At 39.2% G+C, this 23,238-nt stretch overlaps 1 protein-coding gene across 5 annotated transcripts in view; it reads right to left on the minus strand.

Moving 5' to 3' along the window:
- The window catches only part of LOC140195486 (rho GTPase-activating protein 21-like), a 348,737-nt gene that overhangs the window by 209,398 nt on the left and 116,101 nt on the right, over positions 1-23,238 (minus strand). Inside the window, exon 2 of one of the 5 annotated variants that reach the window (XM_072253853.1) lies at positions 13,618-13,705. The exons of the other annotated variants lie outside the window; for them this stretch is intronic. The gene's annotated coding sequence lies outside the window, so the exon portion shown is untranslated. The remainder of the gene's footprint in view (positions 1-13,617; positions 13,706-23,238) is intronic. 5 annotated transcript variants of the gene reach the window in all.

Raw genomic sequence — 23,238 nt, forward strand, 5'->3', positions numbered from 1 at the left:
AGACTCATGGTGTGATCTTATCCATGTTATGGCAATAGGAGGATGGGGTAAGGGCAACTGTGTGGGAAGTAGAATCAATGCAGCATCGATAGTGGTGGAAGGGAAACCCCATTTTTTGAAGAAGGAGGACATCAGAAATGCTCTGAAATGGAAAGCCTCATCCTGAGAGCAAATGTGGTGAAGATGGAGGAACTGTGAAAAGTAAATAGCATTTTTACAAGTAACAGGTTGGGAAGGGGTATAGTTAAGATAGCTGTGAGAGTCAGTAGGTTTACAAAATATATTGTAGATAGTCTGTCTCCAGAGATAGAAATAGAGCGATCAAGAAAAGAAAAAGGTGTCAGAGATGGATCAAGTAAATTTAAGGGCATGTTGGAAGTTGGAGGCAATGTTAATGAAATTAACGAGTGAAGCATGGGTACAGGAAGCATCACTAATGTAGTCGTCAATGTAGCAGAGAAAGAATTGGGAAGCATTACCATTGTAGGCTTGGAACATAGATTGTTCCAGAAAGCAGATGAAAAAGCAGGCACAGCAGGGACCCATGCTAGTGCCCACGGCTACACCTTAAGTTTGGCAAAAGTGGGAGAAGCCGAAAAGAAAATTGTTGAGCCTGGGAACTACTTCCACCAGATAGAGAAGGGTGGAAGTAGAAGGGAACTAGTTAGATCTGTTCTCCAGTAAGAAGCAGAGAGCTTTAAACTTCCTGATGGAGGACAGAATGGTACGGGAACTGGACATCCATAGTTAAAATAAGGCAATCAGGGCCAATGAACTCAAAGTGACTGAAGTGACTGAGGGCATGCAGTGTCATGGACGTAGGCAGGAAGGGACTAAAATAAGGGGGACAAAATGAAGTAGAGGTAGGACACATTGATGCTGCCGAACTGGTGTAGTTCCTCCAGTATTTTGTGTGTTACTCAAGACTTCCAGCATCTGCAGAATCTCTTGTGTCTATGAGTCTGCTAATAGAAGAGGGATTGGATCAAAGCTTGGAAGGCCATTGTTTCACAGAAATATATCCTCTAATTATACACAATTTTTTTTGTGTGTGTGCCATACCCTGCCAGAGCCTCGGCGACCACTTTTTTTTTCCCCCAAGTGGTTGTCTTGGAGGAAAGATTCTGTGAGTGGTCCCCCACGCCCTTCTTACAGCGCAGTTTTTTTTTACAATGTCAAGTTGCAAGCTCGACACTCAACCCAGCATGGGTGGAAAATGTGCCCGGGAGTGGCCCAACTGGATCCGAACTAGGGAACCTTTGCTCCGGAGTCCGGCACAGATGTCACTGCGCCACCAGCCAGCCTTCATACACAATACAAAGTGCTAAATAAAGTGTTATGAGATTTAAAAACAAAACAATTAAGTATTTCTGTTTAACCAACGAAACGAACTCGCAATAGATCTACTGATAAAGCGTGTTCAGATAATTTTATTATACAGTATAAACTATTCCATGTTTGTATTTTCTAAGCACCACTGCCGCTAATGTGATGAAAAATAGTAACATTTGTGAAGTAATTGTCAATAAAATATGTAAAGAGAGCATCTAATTAAAAGGAGGAAAGAGGGAAAAGCAGCTCATTGTGTAAAAGCATTATTATTTTATCCTAGCTACCATTGTTAACCATCACCAACATTTTCAGTAGATAGAAAAATAATGTTTAAATAATTCTTCTGTAATCTATAGCATCAAATAACAGCAAAACACAAGAGGAAATACTGCATTTAAAAGGCAGGCCAAGTAATGCAAAAAATTGATTAACTAACTACATTTTGTCTTACACCACAAGACTCAGAACATGACTTCTAAACCTCATGTTTTTAAAATGCCACATCCTAAAATTTTATACACATTAATGTGGATTTCCATCTGTTGAGTATACTTAATCATACTACTCGATGAAAATGCAAATCTAATGTAAAAATATGCAAATTAATGCTCAACATTGTCTTTAAGTACCCAGATTCACAATAAAACAGCTGTCAATTTTGACAGATCCACACACATTTGTAGTCGTTTGAAACTCAAGGGCACTCTTTCATTTTGTAACTCCAGCTTTAATATTATTTTTACATTTGAGGATTGTTTGAAATATTAAAGATTAACTTTACTTGTCACATATTCTATCCAGAAAGACACTGACATCTTCCTCGTGAGTTTCCAATCAGTCTTAAGTGGTTCACAAGACTTTTTTTCTCCCATTCTATCTGAAAAAGTATCCTATTTGTTGAATCATCTTACTTAATTTTATATACACTTAGTGGCTACTTTATTAGGTACAGCTGCTCATTAATATAAATATTTAATCAACATATCATGTGGTAGCAACTCACTGCATAAAAGCATGCAGACATGGTCAAGAGGTTCAGTTGTTCAGATCTAACATCAGAATGGGGAAGAAATCTGACCTAACTGACCTTGACCATAAATGATTGTTGGTGCCAGATGGAATGGTTTACGTATCGCAAAAACTGTTGATCTCCTGGGATTTTTACGCACAACAGTCTCCAGAGTTTACAGAGAATGGCGTGATAAACAAAAAAAAAAATCCAGTGAGCAGCAGTTCTGTGGGCAAAAATACCTTGTAGATGAGAGAAGGCAAAGGAGAATGGCAGGACTAGTTCAAGCTGATCGGAAAGCGGTAGTAACTTAAAATAACCACATACTTGGTGTGCAGAGGAGCATCTCTGAATGTACAACACACAAAATCCTGAAGTGGATGAGCTACAGCAGCAGAAAACTGATACACTCAGTGACCACTTTACTAGGTACAGGAGGTAATAAGGTGTCCACTGAGTGTTTACCAGATCATCCCTCAGCCTCCCTCTCTCCAAGGAAAACAAGCCCAGTCTATCCAATGTGATGAAAACTGTTCACTGAGAAATTCCCTGGATTGGAGATACTATTGTGTGCCATTTCCTGAATGAAAGTTTTAACAATTACTGTCTCAGCAGGATTCAAAAGAACCCAATGCCCAATTTGAAGTACAGCAGGAAATTTCATCCATTATCCAATTCAATATTTCTTTCCCATGACTGCCAAACCATTATCTAGTAACTCCACTGCTGTTTATAATGACTTGGTATGTGTAAATTGGCTCCCACCTAACACCAAGTCACAATTTCACTTCAAAAATGAGAGTTACATATATGTGAAGTCCATGAGGTTTTGAAAGCCATATAAGATTCTTGCATGATCACCTTTTATTTTTTAAACATATGAGAATATTGGCCTAGAGTGATTAACCTCCCCACCAAAAAAATCTTTCCATCCCAGAAATCACCGTGAACTTTTGCTGCATTCTCTCTTCAAGTTTATCTTCCCTTACAAAGAGAGCTGACCTGTATGCAATTTCCAGATCCAATCTCACTAGGGTCCTACAGTATTGGAGCAAGATGGTTCAACTCTTATATTCAAATTCAGTTGCAAAAGTTCAAAGTAAATTTATTATCAAAGTGTATATATGTCACCATATACTACTCCTTTAGCTTCCCAATTTTTTCCCGTGTGTGCTATTTCATTTTTGCAGATCCCCCAACACCAATAATTTTCCATCTCTCACCATTTAAACAAATATCTCACCTATATTTTTTTTTAGCCAAAGCAGATGGCTTCTTGTTTTGATGTGATATTCCACCTGCCATGTCCATGCCCTTAAACTGTCTTCATCCTATAAAGCTTTCTGCACCCTCCTAACATCCCATAGTGTACAGAGATCTGCGCATTGCCTGGGAACCTTCCTTGAACCTTATGGAATTTTCTAATTGTGAAGCTCTAAAAATAAAAAAAAATCTTTGATTTCGTTGGTTTTTGGATTTGAGAATTTTGGATAAGGAGTGTTCAACCTGTATTACATCCGATCTCCTCCTCCAAATCATTGGTATTGTTTAAATCTGGGGACCCAGCACCAGTCCCTGTAGCACCCCAGAGATCACAGCTTTCTAACATAAAAATGGTTTGCTTGTGCCTAATGTTTTGTCTATTAACTAGTTTCAATAGTACTCTTTGTTCCCCATAGAATTCTACTAACTTCATGCCAGTATACTATCTCAATCCAATAGTAATGTACAAGCTTTCAATCCAATAGTATTTTCCAAACTTCAACATAAACTGTAATCTTGCCCTCATCCATTCTGATAGGTACAAACTCAAAATTCCTGTAGATCATTCAAACTTGATTTTCCTTCTGTACACCCAAGTTAACTCTGCCATTATTATTTGAACCCAAATAATAGAGCACTCGACTCCTTAATTAACTTAAGTAACCGTGGAATCTGACTGGCACTTGCAACCAAGTATAAAGTAACAATCATTCATAGGTCCAATATTACTGCCCATGAATACTGAGCAAACATATTGTGGTTAGGTTATGAGACAAGTATAATGTAATCCTCAAAGCAATGAAAATTCCCAGAGTTAAGCCAATTCAAAATCAATTCCAATGGCTAATCATTCAATCAAGCCTCACTGGTCCCACCATAGGATGTTACGTCGTCATTTCAAAAGGCAAATATTAATAACGTCACTGAACATCTACATAGATCAGTACAGTATAATAAAATTAAAATAAACTCTACTTTCTAAAACATTGTATCTCAGACAATTCTTCATTGTAACAGTATTTTAACTTGAAATGAATGTATCATGAATATAAAAATAACAGGCCATTCAAACCACATGTTTTCACTGGCTAAACTTTCAAAGTTTAAATCCCTGCTCCCTCGTTGAAACCTTTTAACATTGTTCTTTTTCAAACATTCCCCCTTTTAAATAATATGATTGCCTTAAAGTTACCTGCATTAAAGTGATCTGTTGTGTAATAACTATCTTTGCAAAACCATTCCTAATTTCTCTTCATTTTCTTGTTTATAACCTGTCTACACCCCTTTACCTCCCATTTTATCAATCACAAGTACTATGAGGTATGTTCCGAGCATTTCACAATCTTAAGAAACTTTATTACACCCTCTCACAGAGATAAGCACATTAAAGTACTGCCTCTATAATAAGGCAAAGCCCAGTACTTTAGTGAATGGGTAAGACAGAGAAAAAGCAACAGGGTCACTTTAGGAAAGCAGGTAGGTAATAGCCTGGTTATCAGGATTTTTTTTATATATTATATCTCTCTCTCTCTCTCTCTCTCTCTCTCTATATATATATATATATATATATATATACATACATACTAGTACATTGGCTAAATTAGAATCAGGTTTATTATCACTGACATGTCAACAAATTGTCGTTTTGTGGAAACTGTACAGTGCAAGACATAAAAATTACTACAACATATCAAAGTAAACAAATTGTGCAAAAGGGGATAAGCACAAGAGATTCCGTAGATGCTACAAAACCACAACGTACACAAAATGCTGGAGGAACTTGGCAAATCCGGTATTATCCATGGACGGGAATAAAGAGTCAACGTATCAGACTGTGACCCTTCCTCAGAACCTTTGCAAAAGAGATTGTGTTATAGTTTTCCAGAAGTAGCTTATTTAATTATTATACTTAGAGACCATGCCTAAATAAATAAACGAGTGATAGAATTTGGACAGGTTATATGTCCAGACTGCAGTATGAGATAGAGTTTATATACTTCAAGATTATCCTGAGCAAACATCTGGAGCTGTCACCAACTCAAAAAGTTGCTGAGTTCGAGTGTGAGACTCTCAAAGACTGAGAAAGAATTTTTTGTTAAGATTTTTGAAAAGAATGCACTGTCTACCTAGTTCTGGGACAATTTTAATTATTCTAGTATATACTTGACCACAAAGGTAGGAAATAAAGGAATGGAATTCTACCAGTGTATATGCAACTCTTTCTTACCAAATATGCAATAGAGGGAGGATTCACTGTTTGATCCCAGAATAAACCTTAGCAGTAAGAAATAGACAAGTAGGGAAACATTCAGGAAGAAGTAACCACAATGTCATACATTTTAAATTGATAACAGAGAACAATGCATGTATAATGAAACCCAAGTTAAATGAGCTGGTGAGAAATTGACTTTGCAGGCCTGACAACAGAATTGGGAAGATAAAAAAACAGGTAACAATATTAACAAACAATGGAAAATTAAACTGTCAAAGAGAGTGCAGAAAAATATATTCTGCTAAAAGAGCAAACTACATATAAAACTGTATGGATTAATAAAGATATAATTAAACAACTGAAGGCAAAGGAAGAGGCATAGTGTATATTAATTACAAACAGCAGAGGAATCCATGAGAAGACTGCATGCAAAATAATTAAAAGTTAAAAGAAAAGCAAGTAGGAAGGCAAATGGGAAACTAAATTATCAAGGAGCATAAAAGAGTCAAAAGGTTTAATGACACATTAATAAAAAATATATGCATGCAAATTGGCGATTAAAGAGAAGAAAAAGGATAAAACCCCACACATGATAGGGAAAGGGGAGAAATTTTATTTCACTTTAGTATTAACTAGGGAGGTACAACAGATGTGCGTGAAATCGATGGCTCAGATGCTTATGGAGTGTATACTTAAGAAGGATAAAAAAAAAAGGATACATGAATAAACTAATCACACTGAAAGAACAAAACCCACAGTATGGATGAGGGTGTGCAGATGGTTAGTATAATAACAGTATTTTAAAAGTAGCATAGATCAATCACCTCAATGTTGGTTTTGGAGCTGTGAGGACAACAGCCAGAAATGAAAAGTATAATCCGGATATTTAACACAAGTTCAAAAGTTATGCTTGATCAAACTCATCTAATTTTTGAAGGTGGTTGAGTAGATAATGATAACCCTATGGGTGTTATTTTATATAAATTTTCAAAAGTCTATTGATAGATTTCCCATAATAGACAAATGAATGCCAGGGATTAAAGAACACATAAAATAATTGATTTGCAGCTCATTTGACTACAAAATCAGAGCAGGAGTAAAGGTAGTTCACAGTGGAATAAAGTGGATAATGAACATTCATAAAGATCAGTGTTGGGACCACTGCATTTCACAATGTACATTGAAACCAAGAACACAATTTCTATACCTCAGATGATAAAAATGGGTAGAGAGAATATATATTTAAAGTATAGGCATAAAGAATGGACAACCAGCAAGTGAGGGTTAATGCACAGAACTGTGAGGCACAACATTTTTAAACAGAGAATTGAGTTTCACATTACTTGGAACATGCAACTTCAGGAAGACAAGAGAAACCAAGATGTTTGACTTCAAATCATTAAAAGATTATGCTATGGATTGACAAGGTCATAAAGAAAGAAAAGCAAAGATTAGAAATTATCTCTAGCAATTGAACTGAAAAGCAGAAAAGTTTTGCTAAACTGTAATGAAACTTGGGGACATCATAAAATAAAACCATATAAAATAGAAGGGGGAGAGGCCACTGACCATTTGCGGTAACCTGCCATTCATTATCACCATTTATTATTTTACCTCAATAACATTTTCCATCATTATGTCCATATTCATTGATTTCCTTATTATCCAGAAATCTATTATGAATTGATTTGTTGCCATATTATTGTCACATGTACCAAGGTACAGTGAAGAACTTTGCCAGCATGTCATCCATACAAATCATTTCATCATGTCAGTACAATGAGACATTGAAGAAGGGAAAAGCAATAACAGAATAAAGAGTATAGTGTTACAGTTACAGAGAAAGTGCAGTATAGACAATAAGGTGCAAAACCAATACAAGGTAGGTACAAGGTTGATCTCATCATTCGAGGGGATCATTCAGTAGTCTTGTAACAACTGTCTGGAAGCTGTTGAGCTTCATGGTACATGTTCTCAGGCTCCTGTGACTTTTGCTCGATGAGGAATGAGGAGAGAGATATTTGATTATAATAGACCATAAGAAATAGCAGCAGAATCAGGCAAATTGTTCTGTATTTTGATTGTGGCGGATTTATTTTCCATCACAACCCCAATCACCTAGGATGTGCCCTCTTCTCATTATTATCATCAAAGATGAGTTGCAGGAGCCTGACGCACACACTCAACTTTTCAGGAACAGCTTCTACCTCTCTGTCATCAGATTTCTGAATAAACAATGAACCCATGAATACTTCTTTAGCATTTCTCCCCTCTCTTTTTGCATTACATATTGAATTGAATTGATTGAATTGACTTTATTACTTGCATCCTTCATACATGAGTAAAAATCTTTACGTTACATCTCCATCTAAATGTGCAATGTATAGTAATTTATAATAAATAATATGTACAACAGGATAGTCAATATAACAGAAATACAGTTGTGTCAGCATGAGCTATAGCCTAGTGGAAGAAGCTGACCCGGACACTGTTGGTCCTGGCTTTTATGCTGCGGTACTGCTTCCCGCATCATAGCAGCTGGAACAGTTTGTGGTTGGGGTGATTTGGGTCCCCAGTGATCCTTTGGGCCCTTTGTAAGTGTCCTGAATAGTGGGAAGTTTACATCTACAGATACACTGGGCTGTCCACACCACTCTCTGCAGAGTCCTGCGATTGAGGGAAGTGCAGTTCCCATAGCAGGCAGTGATTCAGTCAGGATGCCCTCAATTGTGCCCCAATAGAAAGTTCTTAGGATTTGGGGGCCCACGCCGAACTTCTTCAACTATCTAAGGTGAAAGAGGCGCTGCTGTGCCTTTTGTACATTTAATTTAATGTACATTTCTTATTGTAATTTATTAAGGCATCCGTTAGTCTTGCGAGACTATGGATCTGCGCCTGGAAAGTCTTCACTCTCCAGGGTGCAGGCCTGGGCAAGGTTGTATGGAAGACTGGCAGTTGCCCATGCTGCAAGTCTCCCCTCTCCACCACACCGATGTTGTCCAAGGGCAGGGCAAGGGCCGATACAGCTTGGCACCGGTGTCGTCGCAGAGCACTGTGTGGTTAAGTGCTTTGCTCAAAGACACAACACGCTGCCTCGGCAGGGGCTCGAACTCACGACCTTCAGGTCGCTAGTCGAGTGCCTTAACCACTTGGCCATGTGCCCACCACTAATTTATAGTTTTTATTACTATTAATTGCAAAGTAGTGCCACAGCAAAACAACAAATTTTACAAACATTGAACCTACATTCCAGTTCACTATCACTCAAATCAATCCACCAAGAATACAAAAGCTTCTGCCCCCCACCTGGCCCACCTGGAAAATGGAGTCTGCAGTCTACAAATTAGTGGATTCAAGGACAGTGGAATTTGACAAAAGAACTACAGTCGACAAATTAGTGGATTTAAATGAATAAAGGACAGGGAAGCAGACAAACCCCATGTTTCCCCCCATTTTGTGACCACTGAATCAGAGCAATTGTATGTAGTCACAAGGAGCTTCAGGTAATGACCTGCTAAACCTGAGACCATTCTAAGATAAACAGCTACTGTATTTATTATGTAAAGTGACAGCCTACCAAAGAAGCAATTTGTAATCTCATTAGACTCAGTGCCTAGGTTGCCTAGTTTAACTAGTTTGGACCGGCCAGAATCGAAAGACACAAGTACAGACATCCCAGCCTGCAAAAACTCATTTCAGGGAGGTAGCACCATTAATTTGCGGGAAACTCCTGGAACTTCCAGGAGAGGTGGGATCTCTGCAATAGAGTAGCTCCAGCTAGCCAGCTAGTTTAAATAACGTTAGCTATGCTAATGAACCAATGACACCTGTTAAACTCACCTCAACATGTCTTCTTCAGTCTTATGGGCAATAGAAAAGTCACTGTTGCAAACAGTGCAGCGAGCAACACTTACATTATTTTTGATCCATATTAGGCAGGGGTACACTTTCGTGTTGTCTGGGGTGATGTACATTTTATATTTTCTTTTTTTGGAACACTCTGCCATGGCACGCGCGCGTCTGTCTCTGTTTCTCTCTCTCTCAAAAAAAATCGATTTCCCGGCTATTGTATATAATTTGCGGGCATCAGGGAGCCGTTATCAATATGCGGGAGACTCCCAGAACTTCCGGGAGAAGCGGGATGTCTGCAAGTACACAAGGCTAGGGAGCAGAACCGTGAAATAACATCGACTGTAGCCCTGGACTAGAACCAGTAAGTAAGTGACCCAGGTAGGTCACATGACCTGGAGCCAATGGGATGGAGATCCACCAGTTCAACTGATGAGGAGCACTAGAAGAGTCAGGAACTCCAAATATATAGGGGTGATAACTCTCCAGCAACCAGAGACCAACCATCGTGGATGAAGAGGACCCGTGAAGATGAGGACCACGAGAAATGCCTGGTGTGCATAGACGCCTTTCCCAAGTAACACCTTTTCTCTTTGTTGACTGCTAATGGAGGGTCTGGGAATTCTACTGGGTGTCTACAAAAGTGGCTAGTTTGTGAACTCATGTGCTTTTTAGTTGAGACAGTAAATACAGATTCTCTCTCTGTGCCTCCCTGATCATTATTACAAGGAGTAATTCTTGTAACAGAATTGGCATCCCTGGGTGGTCTCATATGCCAGACTGCTGTTTATAGACTTCTGTTCGGCATTCATCACGATCATGCCCCAGAAACTGGTGGGGAACTGTCCTCACTGGGTCTCAACACCTCCCTTTGCAAATGAATAATGGACTTCCTAACAGTAAGGCCACAGTCAGTCCATGTGGGCAACAATATCTCTAGTTCTATTATGCTGAGCACTAGCACTCTCCAAGGCTGGGTGCTCATCCCGCTGCAGTTCACACTGCTGAAGCATGATCGTGTCGCAGGATCCCATTCAAACCATGTCATTAATTTTGCAATTAACACAACAGTGGTTGACCTCATCAAGAAGAATGACAAGATGGAGCATAGAGAGGAAGAGCAGAGGTAGAACGGCTGGTGGATTGATGTGAAGAGAACAACCTGAGCATGAATGTGAAGAAGACAAAGGAAATCATCATGGACTTCAGGAAGGTGCAGATGAATCATCCCCCTCTGCGAATACATGGCTCATATGTAGAGAGAGTTAAGTGCACCAAGTTCCTGGGAGTTCACATCACAGATGACCTCACCTGGTCCCTTAATATCACTTCCCTGAACAAGGTGGTACAGCAGCGCCTCCAATTCCTAAGAAGATTGAGGCAAGTAAGACTCCCCTTCCCCCATCTTAACCGTGTATTATATTGAGAGCCTCCTAACAAGTTGCATCTCCATCTGGTATAGGAGCAGCCAACCATCGGACTGAAGTCCCTACAACGGTCTGTGAGAAGGGCTGAGAGGATCATAGGGGTCTGCCTACTATCCAACAGAGACATTCATCAGGAGTGCTGCGTACGCAGGGCCCTTAGTCTTGTTAAGGATTCCACCCATCCGTCCAGCATCCCCTTTGGCTTTCTCCCTTAAGGCAGGAGACTATGATGCATAAAAATAAGAATGGTCAAGATCAGAAACAGTTTCTTGCCCAGGCCATAAGGCTTCTGAACTCCCTGTTGCATCGTATTTGAAGTGTCACTGGTTAATCTGTTCCAGTACAATTTAATATTAATACACTTTAGTTGGTTACTTATGTGTGAGTCATCTGTACATTTTATCTTTACCTTTATAAGTTATCGTGTGTTATGTGTACTACTGTGCTTTACACCATGATTTGGAGAAACATTGTCTCATTTCTATATACATTATATGGTTATATACATGTATATAGTTAAATGACAATAAACTTGACTTGACATATGCCAGTGATATTAAATCCAATTCTCCTGCCTTCTCGCCATGAACTTTAAATATACCCTGTTGAATATTTTACTGAAGTGGTACTGTATAAATAGAGGGAGGTTGGTTCAATAATATTGAGCTATGGCGACAATTCACTGCAGTTCCTTGGGTTTTGGACCCTGAATTGGACATTAATAGAGGACATATTCTAAGGTGCATCTTTAAAACCTGGTGAGGACTGATGTGGAGATGCTAAACTTTGTTAGCCTCCTGAGGTAGTAGAGATGCAAGGGAGCTTTCTTGGCCATGGCATCTACGTGGTTGGATCAGGACAGCTACTGGTGATGTTTATTCCTAGGAACCTGAAGCTTTTAACCATCTCTGGCTCAGCAGCATTGATGAAAAGAGGAGAATGTACACTGCCCCACTTCGTCAAGTCAATAACCAACTCTTTTGTTGACATTGAGGGAAAGATTGCAGTCAAGACACCATGTCACTAGGCTTCATCTCTTTCCTTTACTCGTAGTTATTTTTTGGCCCACTACAGTGCTGTCATCTAACTCTATCTACAAATTTGCAGAACAGAATCAAGCTATGCATTGTGAGTGTATAAGGAGTAGAGTAGGGAGCTGAGGATGCAGCTTTTTGTGGCAATAGTACCAATAATAATTGTGGCAAAGGTATTGCTGTCTATCCCCACTGATCGTGGTATGTTAGTCAGGGAGTCAAAGATCCAGTTGCAAAAGAAATATTGAGTCTCAGGTCTAATCCAGAGATTAGTTTCCTTGGAATTTGTATTGCTTGCAATTTGTGCTTTAAATGAGCACAGCCACTGAACCCCTAGGCAGAGAATTCCAACAGTTCACCACCCCAAGTAAAAAATTCTTCCCATTTTTGCTTATTTTGAAACTGTGCCTATTGATCTTCAAGTCCTCAGCCAGAAAAAAAAAATTATTTGAATCCAGCCCATGGAGCCCTTTAAGAATTGAGAAATCAGCATAACAAAATTTGAGATGCATAATAAAAGTCACTTTCACAGAATTATGTGGGGAAAAAAATGAACAATTTTGTTTCGCAATGCATCCGCAGATGACATGGCTTCATGCTACAGAATATAACAATAGGTGCCATTTTCTAATTTTTATTGATTCATTTTTTGGCATCCAAGAATTACTGACAAGCTTACTATTGCCCAAACTCCTTGGTGAAGGTGGGGCTGTGCCACCTTCTTACAGCTTTTGAGCAATGATTCAAGGCGGCGGAGGCGGCACTCCCACATGACTACTGGTGGAATACAGTACAGTATTCTGGAATTTAGGCCACCACTGAAGGACCGATAACCTATTTTGAAATAAAGACAGTGTGTAATCTGGGGGAGATCCTGCAGTAGTGGTGTTCCCCTGCACTTGTTGCCATTATCCTTTCTGGTTTCTGAGGTTGTATTTATAGGATGAATGAATCTTAGGTTGATTTGTGAGATGCCAAGCAAGTTAGCTGCTTTGTTCCAAATGCTACTGAACTTCTTGTGTGTTAATAGTAGCTGCCCTAAGCCAAAGATGTGGAGAATTTTTCATCACTCTTCGATAGTGCCTTGTAGATGGTGGAAAGGCTTTATTGTGTCAGATGGTGAGAAACTGCTGCAGGGTACCTATCCTCTGAACTGATCTATCCTACTGTTACATTCTTATAAATAGTTTTACCTTCAATTGCAACCTCTATCTTCCACAAGCTAAATTATAGAAACAAAACTGAAATAAAAATTTTTTTCATTTATGATGCTGGGCATCTGCAGTATTTTATATTTGGACAAACTGAGAGGCTAGGAAAATACGAAGGATATTTTAATGGCAAAAATAAAATGTGAACAATTTAGAACACACAATTTAGGAAGTGCGTACACAATTAAGACTTCAATATTGATTGGCATTAAGAGGCATACATTACAAGACCCCTCATGATAATCACGTTGAGTTTCGATGTGCAGGTCTTACTTCCTACCTGCTATGGTGTTGTCAATTTCATCGTATTTTTACAGTTGGCTTTCAATTATGTTTTGCTTGCCTTCTCTCAAATAACTTTATTCTTTCTGGAAAAAAATGTGTATAGTTTAAGCTGAGTTTATGTTTCTCTTGTGAATGCTGCTTATATGATACCATGTGCCATTTGCAAGGAGGAGCTGAAAAAGCAAGCAAGTTTTGTGACGCCATCATCAGGAGGCACAGAATGAAATTTGTTAGAACCAAAACACAACATACAAGAACTGAAGCAATGTACATACAGCCATTTCACATCGGTATGCAGTCAACTTGCATTATAAATTCCTTTGTGTTACTCTAATGTAAATTATCACATGCAACTAGACCCTTTCCCCAAAAGAACAACAGGATCTCCAAAACTAAATCTAAAATCACAAGATAATACATTAGCGTTTACAGACACAATATTTAAATTCACATCCATGGCTCATCACCAATATCATAAACTGGCCTATGATATAAGATCAGAGTATGAACCCTGCAAACTTTAACCATCTTCAGAAAATCTTGATCACTGTGAATGGATCCTGTTCTACACAAATGGAAAATAAAAACAATAATCAATTGCAATCGTAACCATATTTTACGTCATACCCTTGGACATCCTCTACTATATGACCATTCTTTATGGGTAACAGAACTTTAGAGTACTCCATATGCTACCTAACCAAAGTCGATACCAGGTTCAGTACAACTTCCCTATTTTTTTTTAAAAACACTGCCCTTTTAGAAATAAATCTCAATGCTTACTTTGCTTTCTTTATGGCTATACTAAGCTGTGGTACAATGTTTAGTGATTATTGTATTTATACTCTGATGTACTTCTATTTCCTTACCTCGTATCTTCCAAGAAATGTGACTTCTCTACTTCTACAAAATGTATTACCTTCATTTACTTACATTCAGATTCGTCTGCAAATTATTTACCATTCAAGTTTACTAATGTCCTTTTGAAATCTGTTGTAGTCCTCCTCAGTACTGATTATACCCCTCATCTTCTCTTAAAGGTTAACTATTTTTGGCAGTAGTTGGGCACAGGTTGATAGGAACATGGTTTATTATTGGTTATGTAAATAATTGCTTGGAAAACATTTTAAGCCTTCAACACCATTAGCATTTCATTGAATATTTATCTCATGTTCAGCTATTCCACATCACATTCTTGTGTGAATATTAATCCCTTTCTCTAGAATTTGTATGAAGTACTGCAAAACTCTGTTGATGTACTATTAAGCTATTCATAAATCACAAAGTTACAGAGTCTAGCTCACCAAATAACATTTGCTATTCTCCCCTTCCCTCTTACTGGGGCCCCCGTTCCCACGCTCCCTTCCCACACAATAGGGTCCCATTTCTTGCACTCCTCCCCAACTTGCAAAGCCCCAGTTCCTTCAATCTCTTCAAACTGACTGCAGTTCCTGTTCCATTTTCCTTTTAAGCTTACTGGGTCCACTGGGAAAATCTATTACAGTACTGCATAATATATAAAAGCAACGAAATAAAAATATTTTGGAGTATTAATATGATTAACTACCACAGCCTCAAGTATGAGGGATTACTGGAGTTTTACTGTACATGCTTTATATATGCAAACAATGATGGTACTGGTATGTTTATTTTAAAAAAACAGTACAAGTGAAGTTGTGATGCAAACTTCTTCTGCACTTTGAAAGTACAATGGTACTTTCTCACAAAAAGTGAAAGTAGTATCTTGGGCTTTTACAAAAAACAGAATAAAATTCTGGGATTGATATGGATTTGTCCCCCGTGAGAAAGAAAAAAATAATTCAAGATGATGACTACAGCGCCTTTTTACAAGAATTTTACATTTGGCTGAATGCAATTATTTCTCCAAAGAACGGACATAAAATATATTTAAAAAACATTAGCATACCAAGGAGTTGGTGGCTGAAGCAAATTTACTTTTGTTTAACTAGCTGATGGTAAGCAGAAGGAAATGGTTTAGATCATAGATTATAGCACAGTATGGGCCCTTCACCCCTGATGTTGTGCCTAACTTTTAACCTACTCTAAGATCAATCTAACCCTTCCCTCTCATACAGCACTCCACATTTCTTTCATCTTGGCCTCTTAAAAATCTTGTTCAAAACCAATACATTTTGGAATGCTCATGAATGGGTGAATGAATTGGGACTTGGTGTATGATGCAGCACAGAACACATGCTGCCACACAGAGAAACAACAAAATCAGAATCAGGTTTATTATCACTGATATATCTCATGAAATTTGTGGCTTTGTAGCAGCAATACAGTGCAAGACATAAAAATTACTAAGTTACAAAATGTACGAACGCTGCAAGACAAATAACAAAGTAATGCTCATAGACCATTCAAAAAATGATGGCAGAGGGAAATAAGCTGGTCTTAAAATGTTGTGTGTGAGTCTTCAGGATCCTGTACCTCCTCCCTGTGTCCTGGATGGTGAGGGTCTCTACTGACAGATACCGCTTTCTTGAGGCAACCAAAACTAGAAAATTAAGCACCCACAGCACCCAAGCTGTCTGACAGTAATTCACACTGTATGCATCTGGAGTGGGATAATGATCAGCGTTTAGCCAAATGCTTCAAATTCAGCAGACTTCTAGTTAAACTCCTCACCCATCAGCATTTATCATGCCCATTTTAAAAAGGGAAAGAAAGTAAAAGTAGATTAGGTCCACTTGTCGGAACATTCTAGTTACCTCATCGCTCAACAAGCACCAAGTAGCAAATGTTGAAATAGATGAGCTGCCCACAATCTGATATATTAAATAATCAAGCACAAAAAGAAAGTTTATCAGCAACCTTCGGTACTGCCCATGTAAAAAACTGCCATAAAAGTCTATAAAATAATATGACTCTTGTTCTCTACATACTCAAAAAAAGTGGCAAGTAATCTGTAAACATTTCATAAACATAATTTAAAACTGTGGCACAATTGAATAGAAAGAATTAAAATAGATTATCAAACCTAAAATTATTCACATCTAAAATGCAGACATATTAGAAGTATTTTAGGTGTTTTCTCTCTACAAAGTATAAGGTTATTAAGAATACAAACACAAAGTTAAATATTTTCCTTTCTGTTACTATATTCCAATTAAAAGAGAAACACATGACAGGTCCTCATATAATGGTTTATATTGTCTTTAAATACATTTGAAAAAGTTGCCATTATTGAATAATGTTACAGTATATATTGGCAACAATTATCCTCCTAAAGGCGATGCATGCAAAAATAAGTAGTCAAAGACAAAAGTAAATACGAGATGTCAGGTAATAAGAGAACAGTTGCTGTAGTTCTAGAAATGAATTTGCTTTTTTCAGTCTAATTTGGAAAAACTACCAAAACATTGACTTTATTATCAAAATGACTAAAAATATTAACTTTTTATTGTATTCAATTCAAACAAAATTACCAAAAAAAATCTGTCATCAACTGAATGAATAAAATGGGAAGTGGTCAGAGGTCTCACATACCATTTAAACTACAAGGGCCCAAATCACGAGCAATAACAAAAGCTCTCTTCATTTCTTACATACGCAGCTTTTCTTTTTGCACTTCAGTAATACAATAAAGTTTACACCAACCAAATCAGATTCAGAGCTGAGTTAGTCTCAAAAATCTATATGCATCTGTCCCATCATTAACAAAGCTCTAGCTATCATGAGAAGATGGCTGCCAACCTTCATTAACCACTAAAATTCAGTGGTTCGATACAAACAATAGGCTTACTGAGAATGATTAAAGAAAACAAAGTTACTCTGGGTTTAGTCACAGACAAACCAGACTAGATAAACTAGGCATCTTGCATAACTGAACAGGATATTAGTAGCTTCCAACAATCTAACAGTTCCACACTCCTTTTTTTTTGAAATATTTCCTGAAAAATTTATCAAACATTCTCAAAATTCCATTATAAGAACAGTAGATTACTGGTGTTATAATGTAATCATTATAAAACCTACTCTCATGGATATACTTTGAAAACTGTTTAACTATACAATATTCCTAGGGATAAAAACAGAAACTATTGGAAAGGCTCGTATACGTACAAAGAGAAACAGGAGTTTAATGTTTTAGTCATAAATGCCTCTGGCACTGAGTCCGGCCCAATGGCTCAGAGGGTAGGGAACTGAAGAGGAATACAGTGGTAATAGGACTCCATAGTCAAGGGGAAAGAGAGGCAATTCTGTGAACACAAAAAGAAAACATGGATGGTAGTCTGCCTCAAAGGTGCCAGGGTCCGAGATGTTTCGAGACGCATCCACAATATCCTGAAAAGGGAGGGAAAGCAGCCAGAAGTCGTGGTACATACTGGTGTACCAACAACATAGGAAGGAAAAGGGAGGAGGTCCTGAAAAAAGAATACAGGGAGTTAGGAAGGAAGCTGAGAAGCAGGACCTCAAGGGTAGTAATCTTGGGATTGCTACCTGCGCCACGTGACAGTGAGGACAAGAATAGAATGAGGTAGCAAATAAATGTGTGGCTGAAGAATTGGAGCATGGGGCACAGATTCAGATTTCAGGATAATTGGGACCTCTTCTGGGGCAGGTAGGACCTGTACAAAAGGGAATGGTTGCACTTGAATCCAAGGGGGACCAATATTCTTAAGGGCAGATTTAATAGAGCTATTGGGAGTGGTTTAATCTGATATGGCAGAGGGATGGGAAAGAGGATGATAGAGCTGAGGATAAGCCAGAAGGTTTACAAATAGATGATGGATGTAACATGAATGTAAGGAAGGACAGGCCAATCATTGGGTACAAATGCAGACAGAGCAAAGAGTTAAATTCTACCACAGAGACAAAACTCAAAAGGGCAAAAAATGCAGGACTGAAGGTGCCGTATTTAAATGCGCGTAGCACTTGGAATAAGGTGGACAAACTCATGGCGCAATTAGAGATTGGTCAGTATGACTTTATGGGCATCACTGAGTCATGGCTGAAAGAAGGCCAAAGGTGGGAGCTGAACTTCAAAGGATATACTTTGTATCAAAAGTTCAGGCAGCAATGCATAGGCGGTAGCGTGGCTCTGTTGGTAAGAAATGAAATTACATCTTTAGAAAGAGGTGACATAGGATCAGAGAATGTTGAATCTTTGTGGGTGAAGTTAAGAAATTGCAAGGGTGAAAAAAAAATTATGGGAATCATATATAGGTTTCCAAATAGTAGCCAAGATGTGGGATTAAGGTTGCACAAGGAGCTGGAAAAGGCATGTAATAAGCATAAGGACACAATTGTAATGGGGGACTTCAATATGCAAGGGGATTGGGAGAATCAGTTTGGTGTCGGATCACAAGAGAGGGAATTTGTTGAATGCCTATGAGATGGCTTTTTAGGAATAGTTCACAAGGCACAGGATAGATATGTCCCACAGAGGAAGAAGTTCTCAAATGGCAGAGGTAAACAATGTTGGCTGACAAAGGAAGTTAAGGACTGCAGGAAAGCCAAGGGAAGGGCATATAAAGTAGGAAAAGTGAGTGGGAAGTTGGATGGTTGTGAAGCTTTTAAAATCCAACAAAAGGCAACTAAAAAAAGCCGTAAGAAGGGAAAAGATAAAATATGAGGGCAGACTAGCCAGTAATATAAAAGCAGGATAGCAAAAGTTTTTTCAGTTATATATAAAGAATAAAAGGGAGGTGAGAGTTGATATTGGACCACTGGAAAATGATGCTGGTGAGGTAGTAATGGGGGACAAAGAAATGGCAGATGAACTTAACGGGTACTTTGCATCTGTCTTCACTGTGGAAGACACTAGCAATGTGCCAGAGGTCCGTGAGTGTCATGGAGGAGCAGTGAGTGCCATTACTATTACAAAGGAAAAAGTGCAAGGCAAACTCAAAGGTCTTAAGGTGGATAAGTCACCTGGGCCAGATGGACTACATCCCAGAGTCCTGAGAGAGGTTGCTGAAGAGATAACGCATTCATTGGTCATAGTCCTTCAAGAATCACTTGATACTGGCAGGGTCCCAGAGGACTGGAAGTCACCCCACTCTTTAAGAAGGAAGGAAGGCTAAGGAAGGGAAATTATAGGCCAGTTAGTCTAACCTCAGTGGTTAGGAATGTATTGGAGTATGTTAGTAAGGATGAAGTTTCGAGGTACTTGGAAACCAATGATGAAATAAGTCAAAATCAGCATGGTTTCTGTAAAAGGAAATCTTGCCTGACAAATCTGTTAGAGTTCTTTGAGGAAGTAACAAGCAGAGTGGGCACAGAAGAGGCAGTGGAAGTCATTTACTTGGATTTTGAGAAGGTGTTTGAGAAGGTGCCACATACGAGGATGCTTAACAAGATAATATCCTATGCTGTTACAAGAAACATACTGGAATGGATTGCGGAATGGCTGACAGGCAGGAGGCAGTGACTGGCAATAAAATGTGCTTTTTCTGGTTGGCTGCCAGTGACTAGTGGTGTTCCTCAGGGGTCAGTATTGGGACCGCTGCCTTTCACATTTTTTGTCAATGATTCAGTAATCAAATTGATGACTTTGTGACAAAGTTTGCAGATGATACGAAGATAGGTGAAGGGGCAGGTAGTGCTGAGGAAGCAATGCAATTGCAGCAGGTCTTAGACAAATTGTAAGAATGGGCAAAAAAGTGGCAGATGGAATACAGTGTTGGGAGAGGTATGATAATGCATTTTGGTAAAAGAAACAATAGTGCGGTCTACTGTCAAAATGGAGAGAAGGTTCAAATATCAGAAGCGCAGAGGAACTTAGGAGTCCTTGTACAAGACTCCCAGATGGTTAACTTACAGGCTGAGTCCGTGGTAAAGGCGGCAAACCCCATGTTGGCATTTATTTCAAGGAACTGAGCCTTTATAAGACACCAGTTAGGTTGCACTTAGAGTTTTGCCAACAGTTTTGGAACCCATATCTCAGAAAGGATGTGTCATTGGAGAGAATCCAGAGATGGTTCACAAGGATGATTCCAGGAATGAAGGGGTTAACACATGAGGAGCATTTTGCAGCTTTAGCCCTGTACTCACTGGAATTTGGAAGAATGTGGGGGATCTTATTAAAACCTACTGAATGTTGAAAGGACTAGATAGTGTGGATGCGGAGAGGATGTTTCCTATGGTGGAAGTATCCAGAACTAGAAGGCACAGCCTCAAAACTGAGGGGTGACCCTATAAAACAGAGGTAAGGAGGAATTTTTATTTTAGCCAGAGAGCAGTAAATCTGTGGAATGCTCTGCCACACACTGTGGTGGAGGCCAAGTTCGTGCTTATAGTTAAGACTGAAGTTGATCATTTCCTGATCGGTCAGGGCATCAAAGGTGTGGTGAGAAGGCAGGTGTATGGAGTTGAGTGGGATCCGGGATCAGCCTTGTTGGAATGGTGAAGCAGTCTCAATGGGCTGAATGGCCTAATTCTGCTCATATGTCATATGGTCTTATGCTCTAAGATTTCTTCCTACAGCTGTGGCCTGAGTTTGAAAATTTCCAGCATTTTCTGTTCTTATTTTAGATTTTCGGCATTGGCATTTTTTATTTGTTTTCGTCACTCTAGTAACAACAGATTCCCAGCTATCCACACACTTTGGCTCAAGACACATCTTGCAAAAATGCAAAAAAAAAATTACCAATCGTTCAACAAATATCCTTGCTCTCTTCAGCTAAAAGTAGTATGGTTTCCTTAAGTTATATACACTAATGCTCCCATATGTACTAGTAGTAGTAGTAGTCATACTTTATTGATCCCGGGGGAAATTGGTTTTCGTTACAGTTGCACCATAAATAATAAATAGTAATAGTAATACTACTATTAGTAAATAGTAAATGTCATAGAAATAATAAATAGTAATAGAATAGCAATATAAAATAGTAATAAATAGTTAAATAGTAATATGTAAATTATGCCAGTAAATTATGAAATAAGTCCAGGACCAGCCTATCGGCTCAGGGTGTCTGACCCTCCAAGGGAGGAGTTGTAATGTTTGATGGCCACAGGCAGGAATGACTTCTTATGACGCTCTGTATTGCATCTCGGTGGAATGAGTCTCTGGCTGAATGTACTCCTGTGCCCACCCAGTACATTATGTAGTGGATGGGAGACATTGACCAAGATGGCATGCAACTTAGACAGCATCCTCTTTTCAGACACCACCGTGAGAGAGTCCAGTTCCATCCCCACAACATCACTGGCCTTACGAATGAGTTTGTTGATTCTGTTGGTGTCTGCTACCCTCAGACTGCTGCCCCAGCACACAACAGCAAACAAGATAGCACTGGCCACCACAGACTCGTAGAACATCCTCAGCATCGTCCGGCAGATGATAAAGGACCTCAGTCTCCTCAGGAAATAGAGACGGCTCTGACCCTTCTTGTAGACAGCCTCAGTGTTCTTAGACCAGTCCAGTTTATTGTCAATTCGTATCCCCAGGTATTTGTAATCCTCCACCATGTCCACCCTGATCCCCTGGATGGAAACAGGGGTCACTGGTACCTTAGCTCTCCTCAGGTCTACCACCAGTTCCTTAGTCTTTTTCACATTAAGCTGCAGATAATTCTACTCACACCATGCGACAAAGTTTCCTACCGTAGCCCTGTACTCAGCCTCATCTCCCTTGCTGATGCATCTAACTATGGCAGAGACATCCGAAAACTTCTGAAGATGACAAGACTCTGTGCAGTAGTTGAAGTCCGAGGTGTAAATGGTGAAGAGAAAGGGAGACAAGACAGTCCTCTGTGGAGCCCCAGTGTTGCTGATCACTCTGTCGGACACACAGTGTTGCAAGCACACGTACTGTGGTCTGCCAGTCAGGTAATCAAGAATCCATGACACCAGGGAAGCATCCACCTGCATCGCTGTCAGCTTCTCCCCCAGCAGAGCAGGGTGGATGGTGTTGAACACACTGGAGAAGTCAAAAAACATGACCCTCACAGTGCTCGCTGGCTTGTCCAGGTGGGCGTAGACAAGGTTCAGCAGGTAGACAATGGCATCCTCAACTCCTAGTCGGGGCTGGTAGGCAAACTGGAGGGGATCTAAGTGTGGCCTGACCATAGGCCAGAGCAGCTCCAGAACAAGTCTCTCCAGGGTCTTCATGATGATATACACTGGATTCCAGTTAATTAGGCCATTGGTTAATTGGGGTAGTCACTTAATTGGGACAACTCTTAAAGAACAACAATTAAACAAGAAAATAGCCGGGGATTCCCTGTGTTTATCTGGTGAACTAGGCCGCTTAACGAACAGGGGACTGCAGCAGAACAAATTCCAAATAGATCAGTACCGTGCACTTGTGTGGCCGTTTGACACTACACCATGCTTAGAGCAAACAATTTTTAAATAGTGTTACTTGCATGTGCTTTTATTCAAAAAGCAGTGGATTTTGTCACCATCATTGATGCACCGTCCTTGAAACTTCATATAATTGCAGCAACCGCTTAAATGGGGCAAAATATACTGGTCCCAATGTATTCCAATTAACCAGAGTACACCGTATACATTCAGTTGCAAGAAAAAGTTTGTGAACTCTTTGCAGTTATCTGGTTTTCTATATTAATTACTCATTTGTGGTCTGATCTTCGTGTAAGTCACAATGATATACAAACACAATCTGCCTAAATGAATAACATAA

The sequence above is a fragment of the Mobula birostris genome, chromosome 3 (assembly GCF_030028105.1).
Source record: "Mobula birostris isolate sMobBir1 chromosome 3, sMobBir1.hap1, whole genome shotgun sequence".
Taxonomy (NCBI): domain Eukaryota; kingdom Metazoa; phylum Chordata; class Chondrichthyes; order Myliobatiformes; family Myliobatidae; genus Mobula; species Mobula birostris.